The sequence below is a fragment of the Lontra canadensis genome, unplaced genomic scaffold (assembly GCF_010015895.1).
Source record: "Lontra canadensis isolate GAN:19392208 unplaced genomic scaffold, GSC_riverotter_1.0 scaffold1, whole genome shotgun sequence".
Taxonomy (NCBI): Eukaryota; Metazoa; Chordata; class Mammalia; order Carnivora; family Mustelidae; genus Lontra; species Lontra canadensis.
In genome coordinates this window covers 57,032,270-57,047,977 of record NW_022630995.1, presented here as the reverse complement: position 1 = coordinate 57,047,977, position 15,708 = coordinate 57,032,270, and the positions used below count along the sequence as shown (strand labels likewise).

The 15,708-nt window shown below is 40.2% G+C and overlaps 1 long non-coding RNA gene across 1 annotated transcript; it reads left to right on the top strand.

Annotated features, from left to right (window-relative positions):
* The first annotated feature begins 7,212 nt into the window (after positions 1–7,212).
* On the top strand, positions 7,213–15,393 carry LOC116874001. Its single transcript, XR_004383919.1, has 3 exons — positions 7,213–7,315; positions 14,044–14,337; positions 15,302–15,393. It is a non-coding gene; the product is annotated as an uncharacterized LOC116874001 (long non-coding RNA).
* The last annotated feature ends 315 nt before the right edge of the window (positions 15,394–15,708 follow it).

Below are 15,708 nucleotides of genomic sequence, written 5' to 3'. Positions count from 1 at the left end.
AGCAAATGCATGAGGAAGAGTGAAATTTTTATTTGATACACAATGTGCACGCACATATGTGTGCTTCAGGTGTGCCAGGCCACTGGAGGACAAAAAAAGAAGAAAAAAAAAAAAAAAGAGTGTGAAACACTCCAAGGGTCAATCTAAAAAATGCAGAATAAGAATGATTTTGTCATCTCTCTTATGACATCTGAAATATCACTTTTTCAAGCTTTTTCCACATGGATGATGTATACATTCCACAGTGTCTGGGAGCTTCAGTTTCCATGTTAGCAGAAGAAATCCTTTAGATTAAAGGACCTCTTTAGTTCATTTTCACTTCAACAGTCTCTGTAGAATCTCCCCTTCTCTCTGAAATCAGAGTACCACCTTCTTTGGGAAACCTCAACCTAATCCCTCCAAACCCTTCACAGAACCATGTTGTATTGGTCCCTTTTCACTTACAAAAAATAAAATATTCTACTACTAGTACTACTGCTACTAATATAATAGTAATAATAATAATAACTAACAAAAACAATAACAATAATAATAAAGTTTGCTTAGTATGAGAAAATGTTTACAGTCTGTGGGGTGATGATCAGGAGAGAGGAAATTTTATAACCTCCCTTAAAGAACTCCTAATGGTCGCCATAGCCACCGCCTTAAAATACTCTGAAACACATCTGCCAGATGTTTCCCATGACTCTGGATTTCCTACAAATAGAGTGAAGCCACGTGGGCCAGATGTCAACACCATCTAATTTGCTGAGACATAAATCAATCCCAAGAAGTGTATTAGATGAAGGGAGAAAAAGTGTTTTTTATGGACTGTAGAGAAGTAATAGTTCAGGAAATAGTTTGAAATGGACTGAAGGTTATTGTGGTCCCTGGAGAGCTGGAAGTTCCTTGAAAACTTCACTCTGTTGTTAGTCTTTAAAGTGCTTTATGAGTCACTAGAAATGGCACTCCCTGTTTGTTTGTTTGTTTGTTTTTTAGCTATAACTATTAATACTACTACTTTGGTTGGTTTTAGGACTTTTATACATGTATATAAAAGTCTGTCACTGTTGTGCACATGGGAATCCTGAAAATCTTAGGTACAACTGAAATTGGTTCATTACTAGCTAATAATAACACCTGTTCATCAAAAAGGGTACACTTTACTTTATGCGTCTGTATGTGTTTGTGTGTAACAGTGACCCATGCTTAGGAGAAACATGCCCTGGTTTCAACAGATAGCTTGGTAGGCTTAAAATCTTTTACTTCCGACCACATCAACAAGTTCTTCTGTGTTCTTTGCAGTGCCTTCTATACCAGTGTGGATTCTTCTGCCTTTCAACCTGATAAGATCTCTCTCTCTCCTTCTGATAGGTATAGTGATAATACTTCATTAACAGAATGACCCTATGGGATATTATCCTCAAAGAAAATCACACTGCCCCTCTACCCCTATTTGCACGTATGTTGTAAACTCAGGTTAACAGACTATTTGTGGTTAGCCTTAAAGGAGAAGGAAAGCACAGAGGACATCTTAAGAGAATGGTAGGGTGGGAGGGATAGTCTCTTTGTTCTGTTTCAGTGCTGACCTTGGGACTGCGTATGTGTACACAAGCCAAGAGCTTCCACATGGAGAACAGAAATATTAAAGGGTAGTTCAGAGGTCACCATTCCAACTGAGCTACAGGCAAATGTGAAGCAGGGTCTAGGAATCAAGGTCAGGGGCAAGCATTGAGGGAAAGCCAATTTCTAGGTGTCTGGGCATAAGGCACAAATAATTCAGTGCAGAAGATAGTAGCTGGAGTCCCAGATGTGGATTGAGGGTCAAATCTGTTAAGAGAAAGAAATAAAAAAGTAGGAATCAGGTCTGGATTTATGAGACCTAGACTAACTTACTTCAGGAAAAGAGCTCCTTGGGACACCTGGGTGGCTCAGTCGGTTAAGGATCTGCCTTCAGCTCAGGTCATGATCACAGGGTCCTGGGGTCAAGTCCCGCATTGGGCTCCCTTCTTAGAGGGGAGTCTGATTCTCCCTCTACCTGCTGCTCCCCCAGCTTGGGCTCTCTTTCTCTGACAAATAAATAGGTAAAATCTTAACATAATATATATTTTAAAAGTGTTCTTACTGGCAAGGGATTTCATTAAAGGGTTAGCACCCAGATTCTTCCATGCAATCTCCTGAAGGTGTTGTCTGGTGGCTGAAACTAGGTCTTTCCCGATGCTTGTTTGTGGAGTCACCATCTTTCCCTCATCAAGGTGTTTCCCTGACCCATGATTCAACTGTGTACAGCTTGTCTTACCCAGGCATTTCAAAAAGTATGCAGACACCGCTACATGATTCCTACATTACTGACTGATAGAATTGCAATCCTATCTGCAAAGGGCCCAACAGTCCACATGTCAGTGTGTTTTGATGATTTCTCTAACCCATAGATTTTTTTTTTTAATGGTTACTGAAACAAAATTTCTAGACATAAAAATTGTATAGGGAGATGAACCATGAGAAACTGTGGACTTCGAGAAAAAAAGGGAGGGTTTTAGAGGGGAGGACGGTGAGAGGATGGGTTGGCCCCGTTATGAGTATTAAGGAGGGCACATATTGCATGAGCACTGGGTGTTATATGCAAACAATGAATCATGCGACATTACATCAAAGACTAATTATGTACCGCATGGTGACTAACAACATAATAAAATTTTTTTAAAGAAATTATTTTAAAAATGGTTACAGAGACACACAATTTCTACAGATAGAAAACAAAATTTTGCTACCTTCACTTTTATCAGAAGAATTGTTGAGAGTACAGATATCTTCACATTCCTCACGGTTGACTCAGTGTACCTTTTAGGAGTGCTTGCCATCCTCTTCTCTCCCAGTTCTGTGCTTTGTCGTGATAGGAGATAGTCAGAACAATTTTCCCTCAGACCAGAATCCTGGGGCCCTCACCTTCATGGTGAAGAGGAACAAGATGTCTTTCCTTTAAGAATTATAGAGATTTTGGTGAGACTGGTCTATTGTTTCAAAGACCTCTTCTTCCCCATCTTAAGTCTCTGGAATGTGGGGATGGTAGGTAGTAGAAGGTGCATAGGGGTAGTTAAGAATCCTGGCACTCCCCTTTCCTTCTCTGTCCATCCACCTCCTTTCCTTAGACTCAACTTTGGCATTCTGGCTCTCTGTTCTTTCAGGATAAGTTCTTTCTATGGATCTCTCAGACCCCACCTTGCTTCAGAGTCCTTTAACTAACTTCTCATCAAGCCAGAGGTGCCTAGATCCTAGAATAAATGGATTTCTATAACAAGACATAAAGAACTATGGTAATAGAAGCAATGGTGTTTTCCAGTGTTGAGGTAGACATGTGGATCTAAGCACACTTTAAAGCTTTAAGGATGCACGGGGCGCCTGGGTGGCTCAGTGGGTTAAACCTCTGCCTTCAGCTCAGGTCATGATCTCAGGGTCCTGGGATTGAGCCCCGCATAGGGCTCTCTGCTCAGCAGGGGGCCTGCTTCTCCCTTTCTCTCTCTGCCTGCCTCTCTGCCTACTTGTGATCTCTCTATCTGTCAAATAAATAAATAAAATCTTAAAAAAAAAAAAGCTTTAAGGATGCATAAAATAAGCAACACTATACCTCTTGATGCCATCTAGAACATAGATGTTTTTTGTAAGCCCCGTTTCTCTCTCCATCAGCCACCAAGGACTCTAAAAACTTCCTCAACTCATTCATGACATTCTACCTGAAGATCATCAAGAATCATCAGGTATCACCTTATATATTTTATGAAGACCTCGTCCTCATCTTTCTTCCAGTGAATTTTCAGCTATCACCTATTTCTCTATCATCCCTTATCTTTTTAGGTACCTATTATTCATATGAATATTACTACCCTCATTTTGCTCAGAAAGGTTCAACAACTTGTTTATGGTCACACAGCTATTAAGAGGCAGAGGGTGATTTTGAACCCAGATTTATCTTCAAAGCTAATGCTCTTTCCTTCTCTCACACTGCCACTCACTTCTTTGAGCCTCCTTTTTTTCTCTTTCCTTGGTGCAAATAATGCTGATATCAGTGGACAGCTGTATAGACTACACAATGTGATTGGACCTGTCACAATGTCTTAGGTGCACCAGGGGCCTAAATACTATTTCTACTTGAATTCATCTTTTTGTTTTTAGAATCTCTCATTCTTTTCCAGAAAACAACAACAACAACACTCAATCAGGGTCTGCAGGAAGCTAGTCCTTTCAAAGTGCTTAACATACTATGGGCAAGAGAAAGGAATTCTTCCCTGGAACGTTCAGGGTGATGCTAAAGGTGAGCAGACAAGAAGGCAGGATCCTGATGGAAGGACTAAAGAAAAGTTTATGAATGAGATTTAGAAATATGAGCAAACATATGAAGTGAACCAAGAGGACAAGATGTTCTAAAGGCCAAAGAAGCAAATATTTTCAAGACGTTAAATTGTGTGAAGAGACTATGCCGTGTGTAATTATAATAGCTAGGCCTACGTAACTCTTGATGTACCAGTACTGTTCTGTGTTACGTATGTTATCATCACATGTTCACAACAACGCCCCAGGGTGAATACTATTGTCATTTCCATTTTGTGGCCCAGGGACCCAAGGCATAGAAAGGTTGGCACCGACAGTCATTGTATTATTTTCCTATGCTGTGTGATGATAATACTACAAATGTATCAGCTCAAACGAAACACATATTTATTATCTCAGTTTTGTGGGTCAGAAGTCTAGCCACGACTTGCTTGGGTCCTTTGCTTAGAGCTTCACAAAGCTGCAACCAAAGTTTGGCTGGACTGTGTTCTTATGAGTAGGCTCAAAGAGGGAAGATTCTGCTTCCAAGTTCACTCAGTTCTTTGCCAGCTGTTGGCAAGAGGCTTCATGCAATTTCTAGAGGCTACCTGGAGTTCCTTGCCTTGTGAATCTCCTCAAAGTAGCTATTTACCTCATGTAGCCTGCAAGAATCTCTAGAATGAGTCTTCTAGCAAGACAGTCTTATACAATGTAATGCAATCATGAGAGTGGCCACCCATAACCTTAGTCATATTTCATTGATTAAAATCAAGTCATAGGTTCTATCTGCAGCCATGGGAAAGAGATTCTACACTGCCATGAGTACAGAAGGCAGGGATCATGGGCAGGGGGGTGTCGTTTAAGGTCTACCATAATCACCCAGCTGTTTGGTGTCAAACAGACCGTCTGACTCCAGGGATTCCTCTTAAACACTTTGCCATTGGGCTTGGCAGCATAGGTATCAACAGAGACTAAAGAGAGAACAGTTTTATAGGGGTGAGGAGTATAAGCCCTGTTGCTAGGGCAACAGGCATATTTCATTCTTATATCCTTGGTTCTTTTGTTCTCTCCTTGGTTGTGTTTTCTTTTTCCTATTTTCACTTCTCCTCTTCTTCTTTTTCTTCCTCTTCCTTCCCCTCTTCCTATTCCTCTTCTCTCTCTTATACAATCAACGGCAGATATTATGCTCAATCACAAATAGAATGAAAGCTTGTTCAAAAGCCTGATGTTTACCAACCAGATGGCCAGCGAAGGGGCAGGGGTACTAATGTTTAATGAGGGAAAGCTAAAAGAATACCTTGAAAAGAGGGCTACCCTTTGTCGAGTTCTTACCATGAATCAAGGATGCTACCTTTTTCAAATCCCAGAAGCACACCATGAAGAACAGGGCCACAGCCCCTCCCATAAAGGTCCTGGAGCTTACAGAAGTTTATGGCTCCATAAAAGCATAGTATATATGTTGTATACTATATAACGTCTCCAACATAATCACATTAACATGTCTGACCTCACATTGTGTATATTGAGATAAAGTGTGACAAATGATTGCTCAAATAGTTGCATGCCAATTCAGAAAAGTTTTGCTGCTAGGAAGAACTTTTGACCCAAACTTAGAGGGAAAAAAATTCATATTTCAGAACTTTTTCTGGATTTCAGAAATGTGGAATATGGATTGTGGACTGAAATTTGTATTGTCATTTAATAGATGAAGAAACTAAGACACAAAGAGTTGACATGATTCAGAAGTAGTCATAGAGCTGAGAATCAAGGCCCTGAAATTTGAAAATGAACATGATACTCATGCTTTCAGAGAGTCTGGGCACCAGAGGAAGGAGAAATCTGAGCCTTGCTGGTTCTAGGGCCTATTGAATATGTCCCTTCTATTCAATTTATAAGGGACTGTGGACACAGGGCCTCCCAATGACATAGGCTTTCCCAAATTTTAAGGGTACCAGGATACTAAAAGATAAAAAAGTGTCAATACTAGATTATGAAAAATATACACAACCACACATACAGAGTACTCTCTGTTTGTAGATAACATGTAAAAAATCAAAATCTAAGATATTTTGTGAACAGGTATGGGTACAATGATCCAGTCAGCCACATTGGCAGAATCCCAACCATCCCAGAAACAGTTCCTGTTGCTGAACACAAACAGATCTGCAATCTCAAAAGGCATGTGTCATGGCTTAACAGCCATAGGATCAAGAGAACTGATGACTACCTGAGAGAATGTTGTGTGAATTATAAAACATAATATGTGCACACACTACCTTCATTACGAATAAACACCTCTAAGCTGTGCATCCACCATTTTGGCTATAACATTTTTTGAATTAGATTTTCCTGTCATTTTTGAGTCTTGCTTTGGTAGGTTCCACACAAGAGTATCTAATACTGTCAATGTAATACTGTTCTTTACTCACATATTAGCTATCACATTAAGCCATTGGCACATGACCATATTAAATTTTTGATTAAATAAAAAGCATGCCTATTATTTTTCATATAGTGTCTAGTGCATTTTACTACCAAACTCTCTGTTCTCTGCCCTACTCAATTCCCAGTGTTATTTATTTATTTATTTATTTATTTATTTATTTATTTATAAAATTTATTTATTTATTTTTGAGAGAGAGAGCATGAGTGGAGGCGGAGGGACAGAGGGAGAAGGAGAAGCAGTCTCCTCTACTGAGCAGGAAGCCAGATGTGGGCTTGATCCCAGGACCCTGGGATCATGACCTGAGCCAAAGGCAGATGCATAAGCGACTAAGGTAGCCAGGCACCCACCCCACTCCCAGCACTTTTTGTATTCTTTATTTCATCAAAAAGGGCATAAATGCAGTGACATTTACTTATCCCATTGGACATCATAATTTCTGGCACATAGCTTTTGAAAATCAACTATTCAATAAGTATTGACTACCTACTCTGTCTTTGACACTGTGACAAGCACTAAGATACTGTAACTGTCAACATGGAGATTTCAGTCTAGTGCAAGACATTGGTAACAAGCAAGGTCTACTAAGTAAGTATTAATCTTAAAATTGTGTGAATACTGTGAAAAAATGTTGTCTGGGAGCTCATAAAAGGAGGACAGAACAAAAGCTGGGTTATAGAAGGGTATGTTTTGAGACGGAAGAAGAGGGAGTCATGCAGCGGAATGTGGACAAGATTATCTCGGACAGGCAGCAGAGGGGGATAGACATATTCCAGAAACTAGCAGAAGGTCAGTGTGGTGGAGGCATGCACAGTGAGTGAGGGTGAATGTTGTGAACAAGGCTGTATAGAGAGGCAGGGTGGATCCCACAAGATCCCCAAATTATGATGCACCAGCACTGCCCACCAAGACAGCAGCTCTGCTCTTTGGGCTTCTCCATCCTACCAAGAAGTCACTAGTTGTCTCAAGCTGTGTAATAAAAACACTCTGTGCTGGGCACTGCTAGAAACTGTGCATCCAGTTCAAGGAAGACATGGCCTCTACCTCCATGGAGCTTACAGTGTAGGAGGAAGGAGATGAGTGAAGAAATCAATCATTTCAACGTGAAGGTGCCTTCTGGCACTGTTCCCAACTCTTGCTGAACAGTGTCTTGAAGCTTCCTTCTAGGTGTCTCACCAAGTCTCTCTGGTCTCCAATACCCACTGAGAGAGTCCCACTCAGGTATCATAGTCTTTCATGCGGCAACTTAATTACTCTTATAGTCTCTATCCCATCAACAGTTAAACTAGGCCACCAAAGTATTTAATCCCTGGTGAGGTGCAGAATGTGCAAGAGTATCCAAGGGGGAATCTCAGTATCCTCTGAAGAGTTTGTAATGTTCCTGGGACTTCAAATACAGTACCTTTAACAGGTAGATTAAAATTTGATAAGGTTGCCCTAGAGACAGAAAGTTGGGTTCACTTAAATAGGGACTAATGAGGATTATATACCCTTCACAAGTAAGATTCATGCTTTTATGTTTCATTGTAAACATAGTCTTAATTTGAATTTAAATCCCACTTCTGCACATACATACTGGTTGATCTTAGCAAAGTTTCATAACATTTTGAAGGTCAGTTTTCTAATCTGTAAAATTTAATTACTATGATACTCTCACACATTATTGCAAGGACTGAAATTATACAATGCAGCAAAAATGCACAGTACGGTCCCAGCTGTTGCTATTAATCTTTCTCAAAATGATTGGCTGCCACATGACCCATGTGGTTTTTTTGGCATGCAGAAAGAATAAGTTTATCCTGTGATGTACATGTTTTTGAACAGATGTTCAAAAGATTTATTTATTTAAAATATATAAAATATATAAAATTTATATAAAAAATTTATGAAATTTTTAAAGATAGATGAATGAGAGGAAAGCATCCTCCTCTCCTGAAATATTCTCACCTTCTCTGCCCTTAGGGTTCAGCACAGAGACCTTTACTACACAGCGCTCCCCATGCCAAAATGCAGTATTCTGGGGTGAGAGTGATGAGAGGGAGGGGGGATGCTCATGACAGGTGGGGGAGTTGGGATAGGAGGGGAGATGTTCCCTAACCTCCTGGCCCTATCACTCTCCCCTGTGACCAGTCACTGGAGTGGGCTGACAGACAGAGCTCTACAACAATGGTGAGACCTGCACTTTGCACAGAGCCTGGTGAGCAAGAGTGAGGACCGAGGGCTACCTCCTGCTGAAATGGTGAGCTGTTGAGAGCTTTAAAAGCAGTGTAGCCAAATTTAATTTTGAACAGATGACTCTGAACTCACTAGAGAAAAGTGGATCTGGCAGCAGGGAGGCCAGGTGGGTGGCTGTGGCCACAATCCAGAGGACATATGAGACCTAAACCAGGGAAGTGGCCAAAGAGAAGTCAACAGGGCAGTTCAGAGAACCATCCAAGAAGATTTTGCAACTTTGATAGTTTAACTGGTAGTGGTTAGTTATCTACCATATACTATGTGCACTGGGCAGACCAGGCAGGAAACATCCCACCTTGCCCTCAAGGAGCTCAATTATTTTAGAGAGAGTGAAGAGGGTTGTTAGATATCTTCTAAGCTCTGAAGTAAGAAGAAATGCATTTCATTTGCATGTGTTTGCAGAGAAACCCATGAAATACTGGCTGTGATAATACTCTTTAAAATATAAATTATTATTTACCTATAGGTACTCTAGAAAGTTGTAATAGTGCTAGGCCTTATTTACATTTTTTTTTAAAGTTCACTTAACCTTCACAACAGCCCTGTGAAGTAGGTTCTACTGCCAACTCCATTTATGGGTGAGGAAATCAAAGTATTTCTGCTATTGGATTATACCAACAAAGCTACCAATTACTGTGGAAATTCTTCTTACCTCTTAGTGTGGATGGTAAGAGCAGAGTTAATACCACAGTACAAACTGGTGGGTCTCTTTCTAAATTTTGGTGGCAGGTGCTGGATGAACATAAGTGAACGGGGTTTGACCAGCAGACACTTACTGTGTCTCCATTCACTCCTCCTACTCCAAATTGCTAAAAGGGATAAGTGGTGGATATGTGAAAGCATGGATGGATGGTAGGATAATGGATGAATAGATAGATCCTTCTCAACACTCGACTTTTGAAAATAGGGGAAGTCCTTTGAGCCCCTATAAGATCCATGTGATAGCCCTTAAAGAGAAGCCAAAACTTTTATCAGTGTCTGAGACATCCACCAGTGTCTGAATATATTTCCTTTAGGGTTTCATCATCATGCTGTATTCTCTCCTTTGAAATTAGTATCTAATTCAGCGCCCAGGTTTTAAACTTGGTTCCTCTTGCTTAGACCTTCTTGGACCATATGCATCCCTCATTCAGAACATTGCAACCAAGCCCCAATTCAGTGGCCAGAGTTGAGCATGCTTAACCCATATCCAGGAAAAGGGGAATAATTCAGGCTGGGTGAATGAATGAACATATTAGCAACTGGACCTCATGAATTATGAGATTAGTGATCACTGTTAGACTCATAAATGTATCCCTTGTTCCTTAATGCTGTTTAATTTTTGTTTCCACTTTCTACAGTTTGTCTTGGCAGGGTAATTTTTTAACAGATTAATTCTAATTGACTATCTTGTTTATTTTAAGGCATTGCTACATCCATGCCCAGAGCAAAAATTATATAATGCTTCATTGGGTAACAGGGAGTTCAGCAATTAATGACAGGAGCATCAAGACAGGAGATTTTTCCATTCTCTGTAGGGTTGCCTGTTTGTATAACTTTGACCCTTGAAGCTTTTTGTGAGATACCAGATTTCATACTTCAGTGTGTCCCTGCCCTCAGGATTAACTAATATGTCTTTTCCTTATTATAGCAGATTCTGTTCTATTTTACTTGGAATCAAAGTATCTCTTACTTAAGGGTTTGGTTTGATTTCACATAACCATCATCTGGACTTTTAATCTTTTCCTACTTAATTTTTTAAAGGAATATTCAGATTGTCTTCAATTCTATCATGGAGTCAACTGCTTAAGAGTGGGAATCAGGGGAGCCTGGGTGGCTCAGTGGGTTAAAGCCTCTGCCTTTGGCTCAGGTCATGATCCCAGGGTCCTGGGATTGAGCCCCACGTCGGGCTCTCTGCTCAGCAGGGAGCCTGCTTCCACCTCTCTCTCTCTTCCTGCCTCTATGCCTACTTGTGATCTCTGCCTGTCAAATAAATAAATAAATCTTAAAAAAAAATAAAAAAAAAAAGTGGGAATCAGACCACAGATCAAGGGAAGGCCAGATTCTAGGAAGACTGAAGCACCAGGCATGACTGGGATACCCTCTGAATTCCTGATTCAGTTGAATTGGCTGCTATATGTATAGATAGATAGATAGATAGATAACCTCAAAAAAAAGATTTAGTCTATCAGCGAGATTGTATGGTATAATAAAAAGTCTGTCAGCTTTGTTATGACAAAAGTAGGTAGTTATAAGATAAACTGCAATTAGTCTTTTTAACCTTGTCCTAATTTCCCTCCCACCCTCCTTCCATTCCTTTCTTCCTTCCTTCTTCCCTTCATTTCTTCTTACCTTTTTTAATTTGTCTTTTTACTTTCTTTCCTTAAACACATATTTACTATGGAGTGGCCTACTATGTGTAAGGCTCTGTATTTACATGAGAAGGAAAACCACATATTCCTCATTATAGATTCTATAAGTTTAAAGCATGAGATAGTAATACACTTGGGGGGTGCTGTTGAGGATGGAGGGAGACAGACCTATTCAAGCCCAACTTATATGAAAACTTCCTTCTTTAAACTCCTCCTCCATTGGAAGGGGAGATGAACAATGAGAGACTATGGACTCTGAAAAACAATCTGAAGGGTTTAAAGAGGTTGAGGGGTGGGAGGTTGGGGGAACCAGGTGGTGGGTATTAGAGAGGGCACGGACTGCATGGAGCACTGGGTGTGGTACAAAAACAATGAATACTGTTATGCTGAAAAAAAAAAACAACAAAAAAACAAAAAAACAAAAAAAAAAACCTCCTCCTCCAGGCTAACTGCTATTCTTTTGCAAGGCCTATCTCTTTTTTTGAGATGAACAGAGTATATTTTTACATTCATATCCTCTTTGTTCAACTTTATAGCCAGATTGGGTTTTATGAAGTTTTCCATTTTATGTTTTAGATAAGGTAACAAAAGAACTGTGGTAAATAAAGCCACTGTAATCGGTCTTTACGTGGCAAGCACTATGATGTGAATTCATTCCATCAACATTGAAGAAACCATTCTTGAGGACCCCTTCCTATGAAGACCAGGGCAGTTCAGAAATTAATAAGCCACTGTCCTTATTTGTTCTGAAGGAAATTCTAGATGGGTAGAGAAGGTCATGTAAATAGATAATCACAATTAAAATCACTAGACTGTGATGATATGATGTGAACAATGACAGAAGTATGTACCCAAAGCAGAAGAAGCCTCCGAAAGGAATTGGATAAATCCGATTATAAGAAAGAAGACTGCCATGGTCACAGGTCACACAATATTTGAGGTAGGGCAATGGTTTCCTGCTAAGTCTAAACACCTCGTTTCCAGGCAGAGCCTAAGTGAGTGGATTAAACATTACAAAGGAAATTAAAGTAGTTCCAAAATTCTCTGGGGGGCCCATGGCTTTGAGCATATCATTATTTCCCTTCTTTTATAGAGAAAATTGTTATTTGCATATCCTTTTCCTAAGGCCATGCTTTTACAAATACATAGTCACTAAAAATCATTTGTTTAACTATAAGATTTGGACACTTCACCAGAATCAAGGAAAAGCAGATCTTTTCAGGATGACAGTGACAACAAATATTTCCAATAATCTCATGGTTGAGGGTGAGGGAGAGTAGGTGGAATTGGGAAATTGGATAGCCTACCAAACTGTCCTAAATTTTGATAGGACAAATTTTGAAGGGGGCAGAGCTTTTATATTTCAACATTGGACCAGTCATTGGATAAATGATGTGCCTGGGAAGGTGTTATGATGTTATGTGAGGTGGATTTTTTCATCCAAGAGCCATCTCTTGAGAGAGACTCAAAAGCAAGCTATGACCTAAAAATGCTTCCTTCACCTTTGGGGAATGAGCTTTTCAACCTTGAAGGGCAGCTGGGATTTGGTAGCATTTCTCCCTATCACAGTACTTTGACAATTTTATCAATGCGTAATGGGAATCCAGATGTGTATTTCAGCCCATAATTATGCATCAGGTGACCTGGTAAAACTTCTAACCTGGAACATCACAATGCTAGTTCTAATAGCCCTGGAGCTGTGGTTATTGCCACCTTTTCCTGGCATTTGACTGAAAGAGCTAAAGGAAGCTGTTCCCAAATATCTCCCGGGTCTGTTACTCTGTAGTTGCAACAGGAAATAATGATGGGTTAATAATCTGAAGAAGAATTCAGGGAGGAAGCAGTTCTGGGGGCTTGGGAGCTCTGTGAAGTCATTCAAGGATCCAAACACCTTCTATCCTATAGCTCTTTCTCCTTCAAGATCCTCAGAGATTTCTTTCTTTCCCCAACCCCAACCTTTACTATAAAGGAACAGGTGCTCCTAAGGACCAGCTTTGGACATGGCTCCAAATACTTCTGATTAAATTTGCCATAAATCAGTTTCCTGGGTTCACCTGAGGTGCATAAGAATCTAGAGCACATAATCCAGTGATTTGCCCATGAAAGAAAGCAGAAACCAATATTTGTATGCACAACTGATATCTGCCAAACAGTAGAAAGACTTCAGGCAGATTCAGGTTCATGTGCCCGTTGTGACCTAATTAGCCATATGCACCGATATGTACCAATATGGTACCAATATACCATAGGACCAATTGTCTAACTTTTCTGAGCTTCATTTTTTCTCACCTGTAAAATGATGACAATTGTACCATCTTCAGGATTGTTGGAAAAAATCAAATGGGTTAATTTCACAGAAAGAATTTTCCCTTCCCCCTTTCTTTTTAAGCTCTGTACAAGTGTGGTCTTGCTGATGTTCAGAGCTACCCACCAGGTGTGAGAGCTGGTAACCCACCTGAATGACAGTTGCTGTGAGGAAGATTCTTGCAGGAGGGGGTAGATGGGCCTCATTGACCTCAAAAGTCCTTCAACTCTGTAGGAACCCCTGAAATATTCATTAAACACACACCAGGTTGAGCCAGAGTCAGACTGGGCATTTATACTGGAACCAGAAGCTGGCATGTGCTCAGTAACTAGAGCTTTTCTTTTCTTCTGGAACTAAGTCTTCTCAGCAGAATATCGACATCTGTAAAGCTTTCTGACTTGACTTTTCATTTCTCCTCTTTGCAGAACTGTGCTTGTCTTGGCCTTTTCATCGCGACATTTAACGGAGAAGAATTTCAATTGTTTGCAGTCAATCCCACAGTGCTTTTCCAATTTCCCTTTGTTTTCTTTGGGATTTTCAAGAAACCTCACGTGCCCTACATAATTCAGTTATGATTCCAGAGGAACTTGGTGCCTCAAAGTGACAGATGATTTTTAAAAATATTTCAACACCTGTGTATTAGAAGCAGCATCACATTAAGAATCAAGAGTCCAGAGCTAGACGCCAGGCCCTGCCATTAATTAGTTGTGTGACCTTCAGTAAGTAATTGGTGCCTTTCTAAATGAATAAAGAGGGTAGCTGGATCGGTGGTTTATAAATTACATTCCGCAGAATTCTGGGGTTTCCTGGAGATAATTCCAGGGATCTGGGAGTAGCAAAGGGAAGCATTTATCCTGCTCAACTCAACTGCTTTTTATTTAGTGGAGTTCTAATAACACCTCACTGACAAAAATATTTCACTAATACATATTTTTTTAATCACTCAATTTAGATGATCTCTGAGAGTCAATTATGCTTCTACCTTCTTGAATACTGTGATTTGACTGATGAATATATTTTTTTAAATGTCTTGTGAAGTGAGAAACTGACAAAGTCCTCAGAATTAAAGGAATTCAAGTTAAGTCAGTTGCACCATAAAAAGGAATTTAAACTGGTTCAAATAGAAGTCCTACCTTTAACTGCCCTCTGGTAAAATATTTAAATTCTCCAGCTTTAAGGCAGTCATGTAATCTCGGAAAGAAAATGCTTGCCTTGCAGGGTGTGAGTATTAAAGAGGAAGATAATGCTATGTAGTGCTAAGCACACACACTGCTGGTTCCTGCCCCTGCTCATACACACACAGTTAACTGATTCATGCCCAGCTTCCCTCTGAGCCTGGGTATGGCTCCAGAATCCTTCCCCTCCCAGGATCCAAGCACCCAGTACCCATCAGAGGGAGTCAGCATTTGGGACAAAGCATTGCTGACATCCTGTCATATCCTGATTTCCTATCTGTAAAATGAGAATTATTATGGACTAAATGTTTGTGCCCCACCCCCTCCAAATTCATACACTGAGGGCTTAATCCTTGATGTGACCATATCTGGAGAAAGAGGCTTCACTGAAATAATTAAGATTCAAAAAAAAATTCATAAAGTTAGGGCCTTGTTTCAATAGAATTAGGGCTCTTAAAAGGAGAGATACCGGAGAGCTTCTTCTCCTTCTCTCTTCTTGCCATGTGAGGACACAGTGAGAAGATGGCCATGTGCAAGCTGGGAAGAGGGGCCTTGTCAAAATATGCCCATGCTGCTACCCTGATCTCACATTTCCATCTCCAGAACAGTGAGAAAATAAACCTCTGATGCTTAAGCCACTCGGGCAATGAATTGTTATGGCAGCCTGAGCTGAGTGATATGGGAATGCCAATGCCTTCCTCAATCTTCCAGCCAGCATCATGGAGTGTCCACTGTGCATGCATCTCTGTGAAAGGTCCAGGTCACATGAAGACTCATGTGACAAGGATCCCAGTCCCAAGGATATGACTCTCCTGAAGAAGGTATTCACAGACTATTAATGTTTGAACGAAATTACAAAGTGCATGTTAGCTTGCAGGTACACACACACACAATTCTTCTTAAAACACACATGTC